At 37.7% G+C, this 25,867-nt stretch overlaps 1 protein-coding gene across 4 annotated transcripts in view; it reads right to left on the bottom strand.

Annotated features, from left to right (window-relative positions):
* Positions 1 to 22,515, bottom strand: part of LOC105484599 (proteoglycan 4) — a 45,743-nt gene extending 23,228 nt beyond the window's left edge. For all 4 annotated transcript variants that reach the window (XM_011746411.2, XM_011746416.3, XM_011746418.2 and 1 more), the window contains exon 1: positions 22,374 to 22,515. The gene's annotated coding sequence lies outside the window, so the exon portion shown is untranslated. The remainder of the gene's footprint in view (positions 1 to 22,373) is intronic.
* Positions 22,516 to 25,867: the final 3,352 nt, after the last annotated feature.

Genomic DNA, 25,867 nt, shown 5'->3' with positions numbered 1-25,867 from the left:
ATTTCCAACATGAGGGAGTGAAAGTGAATTGGGGTGCTATAACTCAGTGTGACAAATACTTCAGAATTGGGAAATTCAGAGAGTGGGAGCAGAGCCTGGGTGTGGCTGAAGGACCCATAGATAGGTAGGATAAGAGGGAAGTCTCCCCAGAGACACTGTAGAAGACATTTCATTGAGTCATTCCAAAGCAGGAACACCAGGCTCTTTAAAGATATTGAGTATAATGCAGTATTGGCTGATTGTATAGTATTGCATAATAATCCTTTTAAAATCCCTTTCCCCCTGATGGCAGCTAATTTCTGTCAAAAGGATTAAGAAGCAGGACATTTGCAACAATTGTCTCTATGGAGCTTATGTTAAGCTTGATACAGAAAACTCAATCAGAAGATTAAAATTCAACATTTCCTCCTTTCTTTTGGTTGATTGCTTATGAAACAAGACCCCAGAGGATCTCTATATCTCTGGTGGCTCAGTAAATGTTCCTGAATAAATTAATGAATAAATGTCACTGCTAATATTAGCACTTGCTCTGCCTGTGCCTTGGACTGGGGAAAAGGGCCTTGGTATTGACAAACACGTGGGTTCGTTGTATGTGTCACTTAGACCCTCAAGATTTTTGAAGGGATGGAGAGCAGACACGGAACAAATGGTTACCTATTTATCCTCTTATTTGTACTCTGCTGTTTGTGCAAAGAAAATATTCACGAGAGGGGCACTGATAGAGACCAGACCCTTTGTTCCTCCAAGTCCTCCTTAAAGTAATATAGTAGAAAGCTATGTCCTTCACAGAGGCAAACTCAGGGTCACAGCAATGCCTTGAGGAGTCCTATACTAGGCTTTAGACAACTCCTCCACAAACCATCAATATTTATTAAGTATCAGCTAGGTACCAGACATTTATTCTGATTAAAGTGAAACAAACATAAACAAAATAAAAATAAGAAAAAACAGTGAGGTAGCTTTTGTTATTGTCCTCATATTACAAATAAGAAACTGAGCATCAAAATTTCAGTAGCTTTTTCTGTGAAAATGACAGCAGTAGGATCCCAGCCTACATGTGTCCAAAAATTATGCAGTAGATTCCTTTTAATATTATATTGCAAGTTCCAACACCAAATTACTATAAGGATCCAAAGAAGCTTTGGAGACTTAAATTTATTCTCAGTTTAAAAGATGTCTTCCTCCTTAAAAAGTCTTCCTCCTTCATAGGTGGCCTGTTATTATGACGAATTCAGTAGAATATGGCAAGTAACTCTAAGCCTCTAATTTTCTTTTGTATTTAATTATAAAAATATTTTAATACAAGAAAAACACTCACCTATAATTTTACCATCCTAACATAGTATTTACATTCTTACCTATTCTCTTCCAGATTTAGTCCTTATGTAATTAATTAGTCCTTATGCAATTAAATTAGTCCTTATGCAATTAAAATTGCATAAACATATTCAAAATCAAGAATTCATATTTTTTATTGTTTACTATCAACTTACTATTCAATTAGCCAACATGTTTGTTTTCTTCATAAGTGTCATAATTATTGCAGAAACTCCATGCACTTGAGATACCATAATTTAATTTTATTGAGCAAATTCTCTGTTATAAGACATTTCTAGCTTTTTTGTAATAAAAATGTACATTTAGCTTTTTCTCTTCCATTAAAGATAATGAGAAGCATACATAGAAAATATACAGGTAACTTGTGCTTTTTTTGCATTTTTGGAGGTTGGAAGAAGCAGTCATAGAAATAGCCTGAATTCCAGCTACATAAACTTTGTGTCCCAAAGAAAACTTTTACTTCCATGCAGCCTATAATTAACTATTCTCCCAAATCTGTTCATGGTATATTATGGACTCTCCTTGTTCAGTGATCAATGTATAATTCTGGTTTACTTAAAAAAAAATAGTCTCTCCTTGCCCCAATTTCTTCAAACTCTTTGACCCTATATATTATACTTCTTAGGGAATATTTGTCCTAAATTTTTCTAACCACAAAAAATGAGATATATTAACGAATGAGGTATAAAAATGAGAATACCTTCATAGTAAAATTGAATTTTGCAAATAGCAGTAGTGTAGGTCATTAGAGTCAATCTTTCTGTTTTATCTTCACAATTATTATTCTAAATGATGCTATAGTATTTTGATCTTTACTTAACTATCATTCTATTATTGACCTCCATACAAGTTGTTTCTAGGTTTTTGCTAATGACTAACGCTTCAATAAATTCCCTTTTTCATGCGGCTTGTATTGAATTTTACCTTTAAAATAAAATCTTAGGAGTGGGAACATCTTCATAATTCTTAATAAATATCAACAAATTATCTTGCAGTTTAGATTGTAAATTCATCAAAGGCAAGAATATGTTGTATCCCCAGCACCTAGCAGAGGACTTGGCACATAAGTGTTTGATAAAATATCAGATTGAATTTAATGAAACTGTAGGATTGTCATTAAAATTTTTTTTTCTCCTAAAAATGAAGTTGGTGCTTAGAGACACATACTGTTTCTTCTTCCCAACAGCGTGCGTTAATAGGCATGAGACTGAACTGATGGATGTGGCCTGTGTAGGCTGAAAAACCCAGTAAGGTAAGAAACAGTGCTGGGAAACAAATGACTTCTCAGAACTCAGAAAAGTATCAGTCCTCCAAAGCACTGAAAACAGGAACTGCTCTTTACTTTGATCCTTTTTTCTGTTTTTGTTTATTTTGTTTTGTTTTGTTTTGTTTTTGAGACAGAGTCTCGCTCTATCGCCCAGGCTGGAGTTCTGTGGAGCGATCTCGGCTCACCCCAAGCTCTGCCTCCCGGGTTCACGCCATTCTCCTGCCTCAGCCTCCCGAGTAGCTGGGACTACAGGTGTCCACCACCACGCCTGGCTAATTTTTTGTATTTTTAGTAGAGACGGGGTTTCACTGTGTTATCCAGGATGGTCAGGATACCTCGTGATTCACCCATATCGGCCTCCCAACGTGCTGGGATTGCAGGCTTGAGCCACCGCGCCCGGCCCTCTGGTTTTTTAATCTTAAAGCACATTGCTATAGATATGAATGTGCTTATCATATCAGAAGAACACAGGAGGTGAAAGTTGAGGAGAGTAGCCAAAAACTAATTTATTTCCCAACACCCTTTATCTCTTCCATGCTTCTTGCAGAAGAGGAATGTGAAGGCCTTAAGGAGAAGATAAAGGAAAGGCCAAAAAAAATAAGTCCTGATGTAAATAGATGACACAGCTTACACAAAACCATCTATCTTATACCTGGTAGAGGAGGCAGGAATGTCAGAAGGGAAAAAAGTAGAGTCATTTATATCAATGCTGGTAAGACTATAATTGGGATTGTATAAGGTTTTGTGGAAATTGAACTACTTTGTGGTTCTGCTTTTGGATCTAAAAAATTAGTTTAACACAGGAAAGTAAAGAAACTATATATTATGCAATGTAATTATCTGGATAAAATGTTATATCTTTGAGAGCAACAATTCATTTTGCCCTCCTCGTGCCTTCCAGAAGAAAGACTGATTTTAGTGAAACAAGATTTTAATAATCTCTCAGCTAAATAGAAGCTGGCCAGCACCCAGAGATTCTGCACAATAAAGAAAGGTTGGAGGAAGCAGAGGGAGGAAGTTGTGGGCTGGAAGAAAAGGGGAGAGAGGGAGGAAGGGATCTTGGATAGAATGATGGTAAAGGCTGAAGGCGGAATTTAGGTAAACAGCAATGGAGATTTATTAAGATACGTGCTGTGTGGTGTGAAATATAACTCCTTTCCCTGTTCCTGATACAATCTTTAGTAAATCCTATACATTTACAAAAGCTTTTGATTTCAATGGATTTGTTATGGTGGTTGTAGAAATTAAAAAGAAGATTCTTTTGCTATATACATATTGGGTCATGACTGACACTGGGCAAAACTAGAAACTACTCTAATCCTTTGTTGCTAAGGATACTAAACAATGACATTACATGCAACGTGTAAAATATAGTAAGAGGAATATTGTCAGAGCTGCTTTCAGAGGCTGCCAGTCACAAGGAGGTTATGGGCTGAAAGTATAAATGTCCCTAAAAATTAAGGAATAATTGGAGGTAATCGAAATGTTTGATAGTTGACAGAACATCTCTGACTGGGAAACTGACACAGAGGCCTATGGGGCAGATCCCTGCCATCTCTTCAGGGCCTCTGTCCGGTGCAGTCTGTCTGGGCTGATTCTTTGTCTGTTCCATGAGGCAGTTCTAGAATCCTGGGTTGAGGTATCTAATGATGGGAGAGATAGCAGTTTGGTTTTTTTGCTTATATTTTGCTTTATCATTGAATAAAACAATACTTAGGCATCATATAAAGAAAACAATTCTAACAGCAAGCGAAAGTTTTAAAATATAGGAAAGCTGTTTTCAAGGGGAAAAAAAGATGAGGATGGCTATTTGTTGTTCATGGATTATAGCCAGTTCTTCCTTCCTTGATGGTGATTCTTATAAGTGATGCGCTGTTATAAACTGGAATAACATCTAATGGCCAGAGTGACTCACTGATGGGAAATTAGTCAACAACGCACAACAACTTTTGAGTAATAGGTCAATTTCTATCTTCTGACTTGAGCCACACTCCTCCCTTTGCCGCTAGAATTTCACCTGGGCATCTCTTTTCTGCTTTATTACATCAAGGAAAGTTAGGCTCAACTCTGATTTTTTTCAAGCCTCTTACAGGAAGCAAACCTATGAATCAAAAACTAATAGAGTGACCTAATGGCTGGTCCCGGCTTCCTGCCATTGGCAACCCACCAACCCATTCCCTCCTTCGGAAGATTTCTTTATAGAAGTTGTGAGTGCTAATTATTTGCAGCTGTTGCTGACCGTGCTGTAACAACCTGATGGGCTCACCCTAGGAGTCTGACGGATTGACCAGCCTATATGGGGTTATTGGCCAAATCCTACTAAAACCAAAGACAGTGGGAGTATGGAAATTATATGGGGGAATCCCAAGAGGAATCTCAGAAAAATATCTGTAGAAATGTATATTTTGCCTAAAAGCAGCCAATTCCAGAACTCTTAGCTTTAGAGAGAAAGTATCAACAGGGAATTGCAGAACCTAAGAAAAAGGAAAGATCAGTGAGGGAGGATTAAGGAAGGAAAGAAGGAATCAGCACTTGGAGACTTGGATATAGGAAGGCAATTCCTCCCCAGGGTGGCAGGTTGGAGTAAAGGGGACAACCCCGCCCCTTTTATAGTCCAGGAGTAACAGTCGTGAATGGAAATGTTAAATCTGGCAGTTACCTCAGGATAGAAATGGGACCAAAGGGTCCAGGACAAGGAAGTGAGCACACAACGAGGCCTGACCAGGTGGCATGGCATCTACAGGACGTTCAATCAGACACCCTGCAAGGGCCACCCTTCCAGCTCAGGAGGAACCGCTGGCTAATCACATCAGTTCTCAAACTTCTGCCCCAGCTCAGGACTGGGGGCTATTTTTTCTCATATATAATCTGAATTTTTTAATACTTTTCCTTGATTTTATTTTTTAGATATTAAAAAAAATTGTCCAATTAAGGATGAGAAAAATATATTTTAAAAAATAACATGGGAGCCGGGCGCAGTGGCTCACGCCTGTAATCCTAGCACTTTGGGAGGCCGAGGCGGGCAGATCGCCTGAGGTTGGGAGTTCGAGACCAGCCTGACCAACATGGAGAAACCCCGTCTCTACTAAAAATACAAAATTAGCCAGGCATGGTGGTGCATCCCTGTAATCTCAGCTACTTGAGAGGATGAGGCAAGAGAATCGCTTGAACCCAGGAGGTGGAGGTTGCGGTGAGCAGAGATCGTGCCATTGCACTCCAGCTTGGGCATCAACAGTGAAAATCTGTCTCAAATAAATAAATAAATAAATAAATAAATAAATAACGTGGAAACTCATAACTGCAACTGCATCAACCTTTATTATGACTTCAACCTTTATCATGAAGCCTAAGCTAGGCTTCACATCTTGATTTTAAACTCTGGGGAAGGGAGTCATGTCTTGCTTTGGACCAATTCAACATTAAGCAGAGATTTAGTAGATGTGAGTAAGTTTCCTGACTACTAGACTATTACTTATATAATCATAAAATAGGGCACAGGAATATAAAGTTTGGAGGCAAATCCAGATACAATAGAACTGTTTATAAATTTAAACATACTGTATGATACCTAATATTTCAGCATATTTAGTAAAAATCAATAGAATAACACATGATGAGGCATTTGTCTTGTTCCACACAAGCTTTAAAAAGGCATTTTGGTATACTTTGAACTAATGGGAAAATGTGAATTCATAATCTAATTGGTGGACTATCATAAACTTTGAAAGCTGTTGAAAAATTCTCCTGTGGATATGACTATTATCTGGAAAATCATATAACAAAGTAATTCAAGTGTAGGCTCTGTCAATCACTAGCTATGTGAACCTAGGTAAATTATGTAACCACTCTGTGCCAAGAATACCTATTGTGGAAGGATGTTGTAATGATCCACACAGGTTAATGCATCTAAAGCACTTAGAACAATACTAGCTACATAATGTATACTCAGCAAAAGTTAGCTTTTATTATTGGTATTCTTTTAATTACATGAGTTTAAGAGTTATTTGGTGTGCCATCAAATTTCATGGTAAAATGACTGTCTTCAGAGACTTAGCAGATTATCACATGGAAGACTATGGCATTCTGTCGTAGAAAATGGTAGAGAAGGAAAGATCTAGGTTGGAATCACAACAGTTCACTGGTATATCATAAAATTTTGCCACAGAATCTCAATCTTTACTAGATTCTACTTGCCCCTCTACCCATCCAACCCCCAGATCAAACCTTGATGTGAATAAAGCTGAGCACCTTCAATGTCTTTTTCACAAAAATTATAATCTGTAAATACAGCATTTTTATGTTTTTAAACTTTTGTGACAATTTCTGAAAAAGTACGAAGGGGATTTTTGTTGTTTTTCATTAACTCCTGCTAACACACTGGTTCTCTCCTCCATTCTCCATAGCTGACCCAAATATCTTATGACGATTATAATGATAAGTAATTAGGCTGTATATACGATAAAATAACACTTAACTTTTCATATTGACCACTATGAAGTTTAAAACTCTATTTATGGCTTAGATCTAACAAGAGTCTCTTGAGTCACATAATTGTTCTATAAAGTAATGTGTAATTCAAATGCTTCAATAAAATAACTTCTCTGGGAGGAAATAAAATAGACATAGGAGATATGTTCAAATAGGTTTTATAAATACTACTCATCTTCTTGTCTGTCATATAAAACTTGTACCAACAGTGGTTTTTAAGAAAGCAAATATAATGGATTGAATGTTCATGTTCCCCCTCCAAATTCATATGTTGAAATCCTAACTCCCAGTATAATGGTATTGGGAGCTGGGGCCTTTGGAGGTAATTTAGGTTGTGATGGTGGCGCTCTTATGAATGGGATTAGTGTGCCCACGAATGGAAAAGAGACCCCAGAGATTTCTCAACCCCTGCTCCCACCATCTAAAGATACAAAAAGAAGTCAGAAGTCTGCAGCTTGGAAGAGGTCCCTCACCAGAAGCCAACTATACTGGCACCCTCATTGGAAACTTCCAGCTTCCAGAGCTGTGAGAAATAAATTTCTTTTGTTTATATGCCACCCAATCTACAGTACTTTGTTATAACATCTCAAATTGACTAAGACAGCAAGTAAATTAAAAATATTAATGATATGACTGTAAAAAATATGACAATCTCCAATCAATATCCAAATGATAGCCTACAAACAAAGCTGGGGAGGAAAGAGTAAGGAAACAACTGTCACAGAAACATCACTGAAATAAATTTAAAATGTAGCATCTGTTAGTTTAAGTTTTAGCATGGAAATTGAGGAAGAGAAAACTTGCGTTCTCTTTGTCCTGGGCACACAGTTGGATTGCATTTACCAGCGTTCTATATAATTGCAGGGGCAGGGGGTGGGGGGAGTACATGATTGTGTAATGGATTATGGGCAGAAGTGAGGTACACCCCTTTTACTTTGGACAAAGTGGAGGACTCAAGTGCCCTAGATAACGGCAGAGCCCCTTCATGGGAGAAGTCTGGATCCATGAATGACCCTCAACCAGAGACTCCCCTCTCCCCTTCCCTGCATTGGACTGTGCCATGAAGCATAAACTTTAACTGTGTATTAAAAATATGAGAGGAGTTATTTTTTTCTTAAATGGCAGTTAGCATAGCCTGACTAAAACAGAAATCTGACAAAACTAGTAAGACATAAATTGAATTTTCTTCTGGCGAAATAGAGTACACCCTTGAGATAAAGTAGAAAAGCACTCTCATCTCTGGTGAGTAATTTTATGAGTGCCTGTGGCACTTGGTAAAAAGAGGCTGCTGAGTGGAAAATCCCCTTGAATCAAGCTGTGAGTAGCTTAGTTATCCAAAACTGATCCTCAACTTCCCCATTTTGTAAACCTTAAAATGTGATGAGCAGTTTCAATGATACTATTTCACACGGTATTACGGTTTTTTTAAGTACCATTTTCACCATTATTTTTGTAAAGATATAGAGGATATTTACTTGTCACAAGTCCCTGGACACAGAAGCAGAGCCCATTTCCAACAGGAGGGGAAAGAAACCTGGAGACAGTCTCCAAGTGCTGTTATCCCAAGCAGAAGACTCTTCCACAAGCAAATCTCCTCTGCTCTCCATCTTGAAACTGATCGAATCATCGCAGGTTTCTGTAGGATTCAACAAGCTTGGGATGATCTCTATTATCCTTGGGGCAGTGTGGTGAAGGGGCAGTGTAGTGAGAAGGCAGTTGCTCCAATAGAGAGCCCAAAAACTAAACTGCAAACCATTAAAGATTCATACACTGAATAAAAATTATCTATAAAGAGTCATGCCCCTTTGTGCTCAAAACATTATCTAATACCTCAGTACAAAACGTAAGATCCTTCATGTTCTGGCATTTGTTTACCCTACAGCTTCACCTTTTTCCACTCTCCCTTCACAATTTATACTGGCCATGCTGAACCTTTTAAAGTTTCTTCAATTGTCCCTGTTCTTTCTCAATTTCATTTTTCTTTACACATAGTGTTTCCCTTCTCAGAGCTGCTAAAGATCTGCTCTACTTACTCCACCACTTGTTAATTGAACAGAGATTCAAGGAGGCAACTGAGTGGCATGAAAGAAGTGGTGCTCTGAGAGGATTCAAAGAAATGTTTAGCAGTTTTGATCTTCCCAGCCTCTGCTTAGATATCCTTTCCACCTGGAAGCCATCTGGTTAGTTGCTTCATCTATGTCCTCCTCCAAGCGTCCCTATGCCAATGTATTCCAGTCATTGCACTTTACTCCTAGTATACCCCCACCCTCCACCACTCCCAGCACACACACACACACACACACACACACACACACACACACACACACCCCGAAGAGCTTCATGAGAACAGTACTCAAACCCTGTCTGCTCCTGTTATCTCTCAGGCCTCAGTGCTTAGGGGTTTGTTGAATGATTAAATGAATGCATCTGCCACCGTCATCAAACTAAGTAGCTGAAACAGCCCCATCCACCTACTTTTCTGCTCCAGCCTAAATGTTACTTCTTTTTAATGACATCTTGTCTCTTTGATGCTGCCATTGACTCACTTAGAATTTATATCTTATGTATTAAAATACATCAGTAAATGGAATATATACTGTATTTTACCCACAGAATTCTGTTCTGGCTTAGGGGATGCTCATTAACTATAATAATGGCAAACTTTTTTCTTTCCTTTTTCTTTTTTTAGGCATGTGGATGCAATATAGAAAAAAATTAAAGAGATTATGATTTATACTTTTGGATTAAAAATGAAAAGTTCTGTTTGAAAAAAATGTATATTCATATAACTCAAAGAGCATGTGGAAAGAGGGTATAAATAAAAAACTACTATAAAAATATCATTTTAACTTTTCACTGAAAATAATTTCAGACTTACCAAAAGTTACAAAAAGGTACGAAGATTTCAAATATATCTTTCACCCAGATTTCCTAAATGCTAACATCTTACACCACTACACTTTTCAAAATCAAGAAATTATTATTGTTATAAAATAGCACTGTATATATTTTATAGACTTTATTTCAAATTTCATTAATGGCTTGACTAATGTCCTTTTCTGGCCCAGGATCCAATCCAGTAACATACATTGCATTTAGACATTAGATATACTTATCCTCCTTTTTAGAAAAGCTGTTCAATTATTTTGTCTTTAATGGCATTGACAGCTTTGAAAATTATTGGCCAGTTATTTTGTAGAATTTTCCTATGTTTAGGTTTGTCTGATTTTTCCTTGTGATTAAATTCAGGCCATGCATTTTTGTTAAAAATACCACAGAAATGATGTTGTATTCTTCTCAATATATCATATCAGGAGGCACATTTTATCAATGTGATCACTTGGCTAAGCCAGTATCTGCCAGGTTTCTTCACTGGAAAGTTACTATTTATTTTCCTCTGCAATTAGTAAATATCTTGTGGGGAGACAATTTAAGACTATACAAATATTTTGTTTCTCATCACACTTTCATCCTCTAATGGCAGCATCCATTGGTGATCTCCACCTAACACAATTATTACTATGATGCTTGAAAGACAGTAGCTTTTACTTTTCTTCTTCTTTTTTTTTTTTCCAAGATGGAGTCTTGCTCTGTCATGCAGACTGGAGTGCAGTGGCGCGATCTCAGCTAACTGCAACCTCTGCCTCCCAGATTCAAGCAATTCTCCTGCCTCAGCCTCCCAAGTTGCTGGGATTACAGGCACCCAGCACCACGCCCGGCTACATTTTTTGTATTCTTAGTAGAGACAGGGTTTCACCATGTTGGCCAGGCTGGTCTCTAACTCCTGACCTCGTGATCCACCTGCCTCGACTTCCCAAAGTGCTGGGATTACAGGCATGAGTCACTGTACCTGGCCCAGTAGCACTTAATTTTCTTATTCTTTCTACATCTGTCAGTTGGAATTCTCCTGAAGAGCTTTCTTATTTACTTATGTATTTATTCATGGAATCTTATTTTAATAAACAGGTTACAATCCACGACTTTCATTATTTCTTGTTCAAACTGTTCCAGATTTGAGGTTAAAGTGATATCATAATTTTGTATATCCATAGCACTTTCCATAGGGCAGACATAGTGGATACTCAAAAAATATTTGCTAAGTAGTGAACGATGCTAAAGGAAAAAACCAGAATGTATTATTTATATATAAGAATGAAGAAAAGAATATGAATTAACTTTTATTTATAGATTGTTTCTAGAAAATTTATAGCAACATGGTAAGGAACTCACAATTAAAAGTATAATATAAATTAGAATAAGAGAGAAGGTTGGTGCAAAGAAGAAACTAAGTAGAAATATATGATGGAAATAAGAATAAGGTGAGTGCTCAAAATGTATAACGATCTACACAATTGTTGAGAATAGGCAGTAGAATTGTTTGCTTAATGTAGTGCACTTATGGTGACAACAATGAAGACGATTGCTGACTTCTTCAAGGTCAATTTGAGACTCAGGTTTCAAGCCTGGGATGAAGTAGTAAATGTGTTTGTTTGTTTTTAGAAAAGGCAGTATAATGATCATAATCTTCAATCTTAAATTGCCTTCTTCACTTAAACAGATGTTTAAAGGGCAAAGGATGAATCTAATATACCACAAGAAGAGAATATCACACAAAGAATGGGAGAGAACAAGAGAGAGAATGTTCTACTCTTGGCTTCTTTTGGTTCTTCAAGAATATTGCTAATGAGCCCCATCTGTGTCGGCTTCTGAGTCTTTACAACTTGTTTCTGGTTGGACTCACATCCCTGATTTTTCTTTTATGGAAAACAGCAGCCTAAAATCATGCCCTCCCACAGGAAAAGGTTGCCAAGCCATCTGGAGTCCCTCTGGGGACAAGAACAGTTTACCATACCCTATTAGAGGCAGGCAGATATGCCCTACATAAAGACCAATAGCTGCCTAGCAAGTCAACAAGAAAACACAAATAATCATTAAAAACAATTTTTACTGCACTGCTTAAAGGAAAAACAAATGCGGTGTCTGCATACTGAAGTTACTATATCTCCAGGAAAGCAACAACCTGCCCTGGGGGCCCTGTAATATCCTGCTTTCGTTCTTCCAAATTCCTATGCTTTCATCAGTTTCCTTTACTGCAGATCTACTCAGAGCCTTTAATATGAGTTAACATATAGCATGACTTTCTGAATGGGGAGTGTTATGTAAAGTATTTTCCAAATGTGTCTTGTAATATGTTGGGACATTTGCACAGGCCAGTAGTTCTCAAACATTAGCACGCATCAGAATCACTTGCAAGGCTTGTTTAAAGAGGAACTGCTGTTCTACCCTACTCTGTAGTTTCCGATGCAGCAGGTTTGTGGTGGGGCCTAGAATTTGCATTTCTAACAAGTACTCAGATGATGCTGATGCTGCTAGTCCAGGAACTATTTTGGGGACCACTGGCCTAGGTATATGGTACCCAAACCATTTTGGTTTAAATATGTCTTTAGGGGTCTTTTATATCTTTCAATTCCCAATAAGAGACAAATTAAAAAATAGGTCTCAGCTCACTGGAAATTTTTGCTGTTGTTAAACCTCCATCCAGTGTTTTCAGAAATGTAAACAAAGAATGACTAATGCTCTATTGCAATTCTGTCAGGGGCCTACAGGTTGTTTTATTATAAAATTGTGTGTATAATATGACAACATCTGGGTTTCCAACAAATAAGAAACATCGACTTATAGTATTTTACGGTTTCAGATTCCATCCCACTGGTGATTCATTAAGAGAAGCGGTCTTCTTACAGATTATGGCAGGGATTTTTTGCATCAGAAGGTTACTCTCTGTACAGGTGTTTGGATTTGTTTTTTGTTAAAATTTTTGGTCTCGGGGGAAAAAAACTAACTTCTAGTCACTTCTTAGAGGTGCTAAAGTTTCTCTGCGGCCATGAAGATAAGAGATGGTGGAAATATCAATAAAGAGTTCCAACGGCTCCATGCGGTGACGCATGCCTGTAATCCTAGCACTTTGGGAGGCCAAGGCGGGTGGATCACCTGAGGTCAGGAGTTCGAGACCAACCTGGCCAACATGGTGAAACCCTGTCTCTACTAAAGACACAAAAATTAGCTGGGCGTGATAGCGGGCGCCTGTAATCCTAGCTATTTGGGAGGCTGAGGCAGGAGAAGCACTTGAACTGGGAGGCAGAGGTTGCAGTGAGGTGAGATTGCGCCACTATACTCCAGCCTAGGTGACAGAGTGAGAATCTGTCTCAAACAAAAAAAAAGAAAGAAGAAGAAAACAAAAACAGCTCTGAGAGCTGTGAATCCAGTGAATTAAGTACCAAACCTGGTTTACAAACCAATTTTAAATCAAATATATGTGTATAAATATTCTCTATTTGCTATAAATATCTAAGGAGTGCTTTCAGGCCAACTAATCCCAAACTTGTGTTTTCATTAAACATGCACCTGTTCTCCTTGGTCTTGGGGTACCAGAAGGAAACCAAAATTGAAGTTCAGCATTTATTATTATGCTAGTGATTATCAGTAACAGTCCTGGTACATATCTGTTATTCAAAAACTCCTGGAACCAGATGTGCTTCAAAATTAAGAATTCAGAATTTCTACCATTTTGGAATGATAAACAGTGAACACATTTTGCAATATATATATAACATTTCCAGCAGGGTCCAGGATAGCACCTGATAAAGAAATGAATTAACATTTCTACAGAAAAAGATACACATAGTCACACTAAGTGGCTTAAATAAAGACAATCAACAGTTTTATAATGGTTACATTTTGCTACCAAATAAGTTCAAGTCATATTTTTTCTTTTAACTTTTAAAAATAGCTTGATTGAGATTTAACTCACATTCCATAAAATCACTATTTTAAAGTGTACGATTCAGAGTTCTTTAGTATATTCACAGAACTGTGCAAACCATCACCACTATCTAATTTTAGATTGTATCCATCACGCTCTATTTTTCTTTCCTCCTGGCCCCTGGTAGCCACTAATCATTCTGTCTCTATGGATTCACCTATTTTGGACACTTCATATAAATGGAATCATACAATATTGGCCCTTTGTGTCTGCCTTTTCTTGCTTAGCATAATGTTTTCAAGGTTCACCTATGCAGTAATATATATCAGTACTTCATTACTCTATGTTGCTGGATAATGTTCCATTTTATGGCTATACTACATTTTGTTCCTCCATTCATCAATCAATGAACATTTGGGTTCTTCACCTTTCAGTTATTATGAATAATGCTCCTATAAACCAGTAGGTACAAGTTATTTGTTTGCTTGTTCGTTTGCTTTTGAGACAGAGTCTTGCTCTGTCACCAGGCTGATGCAGTGGTGCAATCTTGGCTCACTGCTGCAAACCTCCAACTCCCTGGTTCAAGCAATTCTCCTGCCTCAGCCTCCCAAATAGCTGGGATTACAGGCATGCACCACTACACCCAGCTAATTTTTGTATTTTCAGTAGAGATGAGTTTCACCATGTTGGGCAGGATGATCTCGATCTCCTGACCTTGTAATCTGCCCGCTTCAGCCTCCCAAAGTGCTGGGATAACAGGCATGAGCCACTGCACCTGGCCACAAGTTTTTGTGTAAACATGTAGATATACACATAAGATCGGACAAGTTTTTGTGTGAACATATAGATATATACGTAAGAGTGGGCAAGTATATATATCACATGTGTGGAATTATACCTAAAATACACACACACACACACACACACACACACACACACACACACCCCTAATAGTGGAATATAACTAAGAGTGGAATTTCTGGGTCACATGGCAACCCTGTTTAAGTATTTTTTAGGAACTGAAAAACTTTTTTTTTCCAAAACAGCTGCACCACTTTCCATTCCCACCAGCATGATGGTTCCAATTTGTTTTCGTCCTTGCCAATACTTGTCCTTGTTCATCTTTTTTATTATAGCCATCCTTGTGACTTTGAAGTAGTGTTTAATTGTGGTCTTGATTTTTATTTCCCTGATGGCTAATGAGGTTGATTTTTTTTCATGTACTTATTAGTCATTTCTATTTCTTCTTTGGAGAAATATTTATTCAAATCACTCACTCATTTAAAACATTGAGTTATTTCTCTTTTTGTCATGGAGGTATAACAATTCTTCATAAGTGCCCCTTGTATTGTTGCAAGCCTTTGGTTAATGTGTAGAGTTCTGAAAAAGTTAGATTTTTAATGTTTTTGCCAATGTTTTCATAACTTTTGTGGAGAGTCTGCTTTGCAGAGCTTCTTATCCTGCCATTCCAGAAGCGCTTCCCAGGTCATATCTTACAGATTATATATATATATATAAACCTTTCATTTTTCAAAAATCTTTTGGGCTGTAGAATTGTAAATCACGTTTTGCTCTGAATATAAATTATATCCTCATTTCACCTTTTTGGTGTACATATGATTTGAATAAAGGAGATGGCAAAATTGTATGACAGAAAATACAACTTTTCAATGTACAGTAGAATCTAGCGATGAGGATGTGAAAAGAAAATTGAAAATGGAGATGATTATGTCAGAGTTGCTAAAATGGAGCTGGGAGGGCATGAGGAGTTGGAGCTCAGTCACATACACACCCAGATGGAATTTGACCTGTTTAACTGGGGCCAAATTATAAAACCAGCTGCATTTGATTTGAGCTATTTCGACTGGGCCCAATCACCAACATCCTGGAGAAACAGCTACACAAAACTAAATTGATCTTCAACTAGAGACATCCTAAGCTGATAACCAACCATAATCAATCATAGACTGTGCTAAAACCCTCCAGATGTATGAACCTACAATAGTCGTTAAAAGCCCTGCCTTACCTTGCCTAGATAGAACATGATTTAGCTGCTTGCTAGATTTGTGTCTCTCAAATTGCAATTCCTAAAGCCCTGATTAGCTAACACCTATCTTCTGCTTGCTGTTCTACAGTGTTGGTTGTATTTCTGGTATTATTATTATTATTATTGAGACAGAATGTCACTCTGTCACCAGGCTGGAGTGCAATGGTGTGACCTGGGCTTACTTCTACTTCCACCTCCTGGGTTCAAGTGATTCTCCTGCCTCAGCCTCCTGAGTAGCTGGACTATAGGTGAGCACCACCACACCTGGGTACATTTTTTTGGTATTTTTAGTAGAGATGGTCTCAATTTCTTGTCCTCATGACCTGCCTGCCTTGGCCTCCCAGAGTGCTGGGATTACAGGCTGTATTTCTTACTCATTGACAAGGAAGAGGTAAATATAAATCCTACATTTTTATGTTGATATTATGGAACAACTTTGTTATAACTCTACCTACATGAGAATAAACCATAATATTAGGGTTAATTTATACTTATTTTATGTTTAAAAATACTTGTTTTCATAAGAACAGGCCAAAACCCAGATGTTTTGGTTTTTACTGGCAGAAAGTAAAGGCAATATAAAAATTTAATTAAGGTTGTTACTCTTCCATAAATTTATAAATTTCACTGACAACCAGTTACTCTGTGTTTTGATATGTTCTGCCCTTTAAAAATATGAGAATTATAAAAATTAGTTTAATTATACAAATTTATAGAAAAGCCATCAAAATTTTAATATTAAGCTGCTAAGAGTTTCAAAGAGTCATGTTTTGCTTATAGATTTTAGACACCAGGAAAGGATGCCAGAAAGTGGCTTGCTAGTGTAGGAGAGAGAAAAATGTCTTCCCTTCACCTTTCTAGGTTCTTTGGCTGGGCTATAAATTAAATTGCCACCACACAAATTAGCAGGAGAAAAACCATGTTTAATTAAATGCATACACACAGGAGTCCCATGAAAATAGATGATTTAAGCTTATATAGCATCCTGAACTACATACAGAAAAGAATTGGGACTTGGGGCTTCTGGTGGGCAGTGGAGATAAGTTTCAGAAGGATGAGGTGAGGAAATGTATGGTGAATAAATGTTGTCTTGTTATGCAGATTAAAAGTCAGGTAATAAAGTTGTCTCAGAGCAGCCCTCTTTCTGTTACAGATACTTTTACTGATGTAGATTTCCTTTATAGATGTAAATTTCTTGTATAAAAGGATGGGTTTTCAGAGCTACTTCTGTGTCTGCAGTGTCTCAGAATAAGCAGCTCAAAACATGCTAAAAAGGCATATTTTGTGGTAGCATATTCTGGTGTCCTATAGTCATATTTTGGGATGTCCTGAGTCTCCACATCAGACTTGGGAGTCTTAGAACTCGTATTTATTGAGCATGTACTACATGCCTGGAAACATGTGATTGTGTTTGGAGATAGGGCCTTTAAAAAGGTAATTAAAGTGAAATTAGGTCATGTGGGTTAGCCCTGATTCAATATGACTGGTGTCCTTGTAAGAGGAAGCGATTAGGACACAGACAACACACACTGAAGTTTGGCCATGTAAGGCCACAGAATGTGGTCATTTACAAGCCAAAGAGAAGCTTCAGAAGAAACTAAACCTGACAACACCTTGATCTTGGGCTTCCAGACTTCAGAAGTGTGAGAAAATAAACTTCTGTTGTTTAAGCCACTCAGTGTGTTGCATTTTTTTTTTTTTTTTTTTTTTTTTTTTTTGAGATGGAGTCTCACTGTTGAACGAGCCGGGCTGGAGTGCAATAACTTGATTTCGGCTCACTGCAACCTCCGCCTCCCGGGTTCCAGCAATTCTCCTGCCTCAGCCTCCCGAGTAGCTGGGATTACAGGAATGTGCCACCACACCTGGCTAGTTTTTGTATTTTTTTAGTAGAGATGGGGTTTCACCATGTTGGCCAGGCTGGTCTTGAACTCCTGACCTCAGGTGATTCACCCACCTTGGCCTCCCAAAGTGCTGGGTATAGAGGCATGAGCCACTGCACCTGGCTGCATTTTTTAAATGGAAGCCCTAGCAAACTAATGTAATGGGGCAAGAAGAAAATAAAATAAGAAAAAATGTGTGACAATGTGATACAAGCACTAGGAAGAAAGGAGGAATGAAGGGGCTGCTATATGTGACAGAGTGGCTCAGGGAAGACATCTCTAATGACATTTGGGAGACTTGCATAAAGTGAGGAAGTAGACGTTACGGACATCTGAGAAGAGATGGAAAAGGTAACAAGTGCACAATTTCTGAGGTTGAAATGCATTTATCACCTCGTGATGTAAGGCCACTTGGCCTGAAAGCACTCTGAGACACATAGGGTTTAGGGCTGTAGGAGTGGTCTCTAATTGCCTGGCACCCGAGGTTGGTTGGTTTGCATTTGAAAGACACGCCCAGTGAGTCCTTTGCTGTCTCTGAAAACTGGCTATCCCTGGTTGGGACAGTCTCTCTGGTCAGCAAGCTCTTAAGATGTCAAAACATCGTAAAATACCGAAAAAAATGTAAAAAATGATTAATACAAGCAAATAGTGAAGATCCATGCAGATACATTTGATCTAAAGTTAGTTTGTAACTAGGTTTGATACTTAACTAAGGATTCATAGCTCAGCTCGCTCTCAGAGTTCTTTAGTGATATTTCCACCATTACTCATCTTCTATCATAGCAACAAAGAAAACTTAGCACCTGCAAGGAAGTATCTGATCTCAATAAAAAAAGTTAGAAGTTTTTTCTTAAAAATGGTTTTTAGTGAGATCAGATAAATGCATGCACACACACACACACACACACACACACACACAGACATCCTTATAAGTTCTTAGACATAAAGTGAGGCTTAGGGCAGTTAAATAATATTTCTACTATCAACAGAGAGTACAATTTTGTCTGATTATAAATCTCATATTTTACATTTTTAAAAATCACATTTTTGAAAGCAATAGAGGCTTAAGTAAATTTCAGATGCTTAGGGAATAGTCTGATGGTTTATTTATGCAATCAACGGTGTCATCTAGTGGCAATTCATCTAAATTTCAACCAAATACCCCAGAGGGCTATGCTAAAGTTATTAGAGAGTATGACTAACTTCTCCAACTTAAATGACTGTTAAAGTATAGTCATCACTTTTTTGAAATAATCAGATTCAGAGGAAGTTACAAAGATAGTACAAGGAGGTCTGTGTACCCTTTAGCTAATTTTCCTTCATCTAACTTTCCACTGTGCACCCTTCATCTAATGTACTGTAGGTTACTTTTAATGTAACTGATAGTTATAAAACTATAGTACATTATCAAAACCAGGAAATTAACACTGGAACAATGTATCTATAGTTCCATGTCTTTTTATCATACATGTAGATTTTGCATCACCACCATCACAATCAAGATACATAAATATTTCATTATCCCAAATACAGTCAGCCCTCTATATCTATGGGTTCTGCATTCATGGATTCAACCAACTGCTGATAAAAAATATTTGGAAAATAGGAAGAATGAATAAGAGTTAGTATTTAATAGCACAACAAGGTGACTGTAGTCAATAAAAACTTAATTGTACATTTAAAAATAAGAGCATAAATGGATTGCAACACAAGGAATAAATGCTTGAGGGAATGGATTCTCCATTTTTCATGGTGCGATTATTACTTATTACATGCCTGTATCAAAAAATCTCAAGTATCCTATAAATATATTTACCTACAGTGTATGCACAAATTTAAAAACAAAAATAAAATTTAAAAAGACTATCAAAAGTCTAAAAAGTTTGAAAAAATGTGTATTAAAAATGCAGAGACTTTTTTCCTTGTCATTATTCCCTAAACAATACAGCATAAAAACTATTTACATTTAGCATTTACATTGTATTAGGTATTATAAGTAACCTAGAGATGATTTAGAGTATACAGGTAGGTGTACTTAGGTTATATGCAAATAGTAGGTCTTTTTATATAAGCTGCTTGAGTATCACAAATTTTGATATCCACAGGGGTCCTGGAACCAATCCTCCACAGAAATCAAGGAACAACTGTAACTCTCTCACGCTATACCTTCTTATAGTCACGCTCATCTTCCTCTTCCCTACCACTGCTGACCACTAATTTGATCTCCACCTCTACAATTTTGTCATTTTAAGGATGTTGTCTAAATGAATCATGTAGTATGTGACTCTTTGAGATTGACTTTTTTTCCACTCAGCATAATTCCCTGGAGAGCCAGAGAGGTTGCTCTGTATGTCAATAGTTCACTCATTTTTATTGCTGCATAGTTTTCCATAGTATTGCTATACCACAGTTTATTTAACCATTTACCTGTTGAAGTACATCTGAGTTATCTGAATTTTTGATGATTACAAATAAACATGCAATAAAGGTTTTGTGTGATCATGTTTCAATTTCTCTGGAATACATATCCAGAAGCATGATTGCTGAGTTACATGGTAAGTGTATGTTCTGTTTTTGAAAGAAACCGCCAAACTATTTTTCAGAGTGGTGGCACCATTTAGATTCCCACCAACAATGTATGAGTGATCCAGTTTCTCTGCATTTTTATGAACATTTGGTATTGTCACTATTTTTTATATTGGCTTTTATGATAGGTGTATACTAATAACTCATTGTGGTCCTAATTTGTACTTCTCTAATGAGTAATAGTGTTGAACATCTTTCCATGTGCTTCTCTATTGTATGCATATACTCTTCAATAAATTGTATCTTCACGTATTTTGTCTATTTTCTAATGGATTTTTTTTCGCTGTTGCATTTTAAGTTCATTTATATTCTAAATACAAGTCTTTTGTAGGATACATGCTTTACAGATTTTTTTCTTAGTCTGTAGCTTGTCTTTTCATCATCTTAATAGGATCTTTCAAAGAGTAAACATTTTAAATTTTGATGAAATCCAATTTATCAAATTATTCATTTTATGAAATGTGCTTTTGGTTTCAAGTCTAAACTCTTCACCAAGACCTAGGTCCTGAAGAGGTTCTACTGTGTTATCTTTGTTTATCCTCTTTGGGGTTCACTCAGATTCTCGAATCTGAGGGTTTCTGTCTGTCTTCAAATTTGGGAAAATTTCAGGCACTATTTCCTTAAATAACATTTCAGGCCCTTCCTCTTTCTTCTCTCCTTCTTGAACTCAGTGACATAAATGTTAGATCTTTTGTTATAGAACCGCAGGTCCCTAAGGCCCTATTCACTTTTTTCAGTGTATTTTCTCTATTAAGATTGGGTCATTTCGACTGTTCTTTTTCAATTTTGCTGGTTCTTTTCTCTACTCCTTCCATTCTGTTGTTGAGCTCATCCATTAGGTTTTTGTTTTGTTTTGTTTTTGTTTGTTTTGTTTTGAGATTCTTGTATTTTACAGTTCTAAAATTTTCATTTGGTTCTTCATCTGACTACCACAAAAATCTTCTCAGAAAAACCTAACCTAATATCAATGTCATCTTGGTTTTTGTGTCTATTGACTCAAATTAAGATTTTCCTGGTTCTTTGAATGACAAGTGATTTTTGTTTGAAGCCTTGACATTTTGATATTCTATTCAGAGACTCTAGATCATACAGAAAACATATTTTCTTTTCTCTCTCTCTCTTATTTATTTATTTATTTATTTATTTATTTATTAGGCAGAGTTTCGCTCTTTCGCCCAGGCTGGAGGGAAGCGGTGGGATTTCAGCTCAGTGCGACCTCTGCCAAGATCGTGCCACTTCACACTGGCCTGGACGAAAGAGCAAAACTATCTATTCCACCTATTATTCCATCTATTATTCTATCTCAGCATAATAAATTCTCCTGCCTCAGCTTCCCGAGCAGCTGGGATTACAGGCGCCCGCCACCACGCTTGGCTAATTTTTGTATTTTTAGTAGAGATGGGGTTTCACCATATTGGCCAGGCTGGTCCCGAACTCTTGACCTCGGTGATACACCCGCCTCGGCCTCCCAAATTGCTAGAGTGCTAAGATTACAGACACAAGCCACTGCGCCTGGCCGTTTTTTGTTTGTTTGTTTTTTGAGACGGAGTCTCGCTCTGTCGCCCAGGCTGGAGTGCAGTGGCGCGATCTCGACTCACTGCAAGCTCCGCCTCCCGGGTTCACGCCATTCTCCTGCCTCAGCCTGCCGAGTAGCTGGGACTACAGGCTCCCGCCACCACGCCTGGCTAATTTTTTGTTTTTTTAGTAGAGACGGGGTTTCACTGTGTTAGCCAGGATGGTCTCCATCTCCTGACTTCGGGATCCGCCCGCCTCGGCCTCCCAAAGTCCTTGCCCGGCCTTTTTTTTTTTTTTTTGAAAGCAAGTATTATTTGATGCTGCTTTCTTTAGTGGAGGGAAAGGAATGCTATTTCATCATTGCTAGACGGAGGCGGAAGTACAGATTACCCACTCAGTCTCCACTGACATAGAGGGTGGGAAGGTGCTCCTCCTCTCAGCTTAATGGGGATGGGTGTTCCAGCCCAACTAGGCTTTTACTGATATTACCTGGCTGAGAAGAACAGGACTATCTCATCCCTGCACCCCACATGGTCTCCGCTGACAAAGCACCGTAGTGGAAGTCCTGACCCTGTACTAGGCCTGCTCTGACACCACCACAACATGGAGCGGAGGGATCCGCCTTTACTGCTGGTTGGGGGTGGAATCTAGATTCCCTATTCAGCCTTTGTTGACGTGGGTGGGGGGGTTGCATTTTTTTTTTTTTTTTATTATGTTTGGCAGGTGTAGGGCAATTATCGTCAAATAGTTTGTCTTGCTAGGCTGCCCCTTTCCTACTCCTTTGGCTAGAGAGAGAAAGCTGTTTTGTTGTTGTTGTTGTTGTTGTTGTTGTCTGTAGCTGTTGGGATTTCCAAGTTGCTGGCATCTCCATCTCTATCACCCCATCCAAGATGTATGAAGCAAAATGAAAACTTAGGAAACATACTCCCGTGTTGCTTCTCAGGCCCTAATGTCCCTAGACAGTCTGACTTTCTTCTTCCACCATTTGGAGTCTTCTCATGTTTGTTTAATATTGAATGTCCAGGGTTGTTAGCTGTATATTTAATGGGAGGAAAGGGAAAATTGTGTCTACTCCATCTTGTCCAGAAATGAAAGTAGAAGTCAGTCACCAGGTAAACTTTGTTTATTATGGTAAAATTCACGTAACATAAAATTAAAGTTCTCACTCATAAGTGGGAGTTGAACAATGAGAACACATGGACACAGGGAGAGGAACATCACGCAGTGGCGTCTGTCATGGGGTGGGGGGGTAGGGGAGGGATAACATTAGGAAAAGTACCTAATGTAGGTGACGGGTTGATGGGTGCAGCAAACCGCCATGGCATTTGTATACCTATGTAACAAACCTGCACGTTCTGCACATGTACCCCAGAATTTGAAAGTATAGTAATAATAATAATAATAAACAGAAAAAAAGAAAATGGAACAAAGAAAATTTGAATTCAACAAATGGCAGGAGATAGGTAAACAGGAAAAAAAAATGTCAGTAGAAAGCCAAATATTAAAATGTCAAGACCAAATCCAAATATAGCAATAAAAACGGTAACTATAAATGAGTTACACTCACCCATTGTAAAACAGAGATTCTTAGGTGATTATTAAAAAACAAACAAAATAAAAGCTAAATTTTTCTATGTGCTGTATAAAAAGATACTCCTGAAACAAAATAATAGTGAGACGTCTGCTTTCGGGCGGAAGGGAATATTTGATGCTGAACTAACCCTCTCACTCTCAACAACTAGACAATTAGACACAGTATAGGAAATAACTGTTTTCAGACTTTGTACAATAGGCAATGCAAGACTGACTCTTGAAGTTTTATATAATTCTTTTTGACTTCACCATTTTTAGGTAGTAATTTAGCAACTTTGGCTTAAGACAAATTTTGCCTTTATTACTACTTTATAATGTATTGAATACTGAAAGGTAGCATTACTTTTTATTACTTTCAGTTAACTTTGAAGTCTTGTCCAATTGAGTGCTAAGGGTAACATTTTCAAAGGTGGCTGGCTGATGAAATCAGAATCTCTGAGAATGGAGCCCAGGCACTGGACTATTTTAAAGCTTCAGGTGATTTTAAAGTTCATCAGGGCCAGGTGCGGTGGCTCACGCCTGTAATCCCAGTACTTGTGGGATGCTGAGGCAGGCGGATCACCTGAGGCCAGGACTTGGAGACCAGTCTGGCCAAAAAGGCAAAACCCCATTTCTGCTAAAAGTACAAAAACTAGCCAGGCATGGTAGTGGGTGCCTGTAACCCCAGCTACTCTGGAGGCTGAGGCAGGAGAATCGCTTGAACCCAGGAGGCGGAGGTTACAGTGAGCTGAGATTGTGACACTGCACTCTGGCCTGGGCTGAGCAAGACTTCCCTCTCAGAAAAAAAGAAAAAAAAATCATTAGGATTGAAAAGTCATTATTATATCTGAAAACAAAATCAAACAGAAACTGTTTAGGATAATCAATAATAAAGGACATTTTTTGCAGATTAAATTATTTTGTCATATGAATTAACTATATAATTGAAGCCAGGTGTGAGTTATAATAATGAGTCCTTTTAATAATCGTTAGAAGGATGGCATGTAGAGCAGACTTTCTACTATATTTTTTCATTCTACAAAAACATATTGAATGCCTACTATAATCTAGGCTGTGTGCACTGGAAACCAAAGTGAACAAAAAAGTCATGGTCCCTTAAGAACTTTATGAACTGGAGGAGCCAGACATTAAGTACATAGTCATACAAGTCAGTGTTTAAAAATGATCTGTGGCAAATGCTATGACAAAACAGTACAGGTGCTCAGAAAGCATGCATGGGAGGCTCCTGTCATAGTCTAAAAGGTCAGGGAAGTTTGAGTTTTAGTTGAAATATTTGAGTTGATAAATTAATAAGGTGAAGGGAGGTGGGCAAGAATACTGTTTCCTAGGAAAGGAAGGAGCATTTGCAATGTTCCTATGATGCAAAGTTGTGCGGGGTAGGGCTTCTCACACTTCAATGTGCATAAGAATTTTCTGGGGGGATCTTATTAAAAGACAATGAATCTGAAGTGGAATCTGCTTACGAGTAATACTGATATCGCTGGTCCACATTCCACACTTTAAGTATCAAGAGAAGGACATTCAAGAAACGGAATGAACTTTGGTGTGGTTTGGCCCCCAGAGTTGGAAAGTAATGAAGCAGGAGCCACATGGTACTGTAGGGCCATTTATTTCATTTAGTCCTAATAGTTTGTCACTTAAGTCTTGCATCATTTAAATTGATGGTAATTATCATCTAGAATTTACAGCTTTTTCTCTCTCTCTCTCTTCCCACCTATCCCTTATGGAGAAAAATGATTGTAACTCTCACTGAATTGGGTCAAAACTCCTAGCTAAAGACTACAAAAAATGCACTTGTAGTTAAAGTTAGGCTTATTTGTTTAGTTGGATCCACCATGGTTATCCATGTGGATAACCAAACTAATTTGCCTTTCTAGATGAATAGTTTGCATTTCTTTAAAGGGAGAGTTTACTAGAAACTTGCTGTTGCAGCCCAATGCTGCACAATTAAGTTGTCCAGTTCTGTTTTCTCCTACTGGGTCCTCTTTAATTAATCAAAGATTAAGACACTCATGAGGGGAAATACTGGTTATAACCCTCCACACACTGAAGTAATAGATTTATTCATTTAGCCTTTGCTTTTGTAAGACTTGTCATCAAAGAAGGTAGAGTGGCAATGGTAATTTGGAGACATTACTTCATTACCAATGGATCTGAGACTGTAATTGGTTTCCTTTCCTAGTCCATGTGTATCATGCACATCTGTTAAAAAGGAGAGTTGTTTGCAGAGTCAATACAATTTTGCCATTACAAAATCTGCAAAGGGACACAACAACAGTCTCTTCCAAACTTGCAGTTTAAACAAAATATTTTTCTTTACCTGCTTTCCAGCTGAAATTTATTTAAATTTAAACTAAGCTAGAAGATGTTTATAGTTAGAAGGAAAATAC

The sequence above is a fragment of the Macaca nemestrina genome, chromosome 1 (assembly GCF_043159975.1).
Source record: "Macaca nemestrina isolate mMacNem1 chromosome 1, mMacNem.hap1, whole genome shotgun sequence".
Classification (NCBI taxonomy): domain Eukaryota; kingdom Metazoa; phylum Chordata; class Mammalia; order Primates; family Cercopithecidae; genus Macaca; species Macaca nemestrina.
The sequence above is the reverse complement of the archived record's forward strand: the minus strand, read 5'-3'. Positions and strand labels throughout refer to the sequence as shown.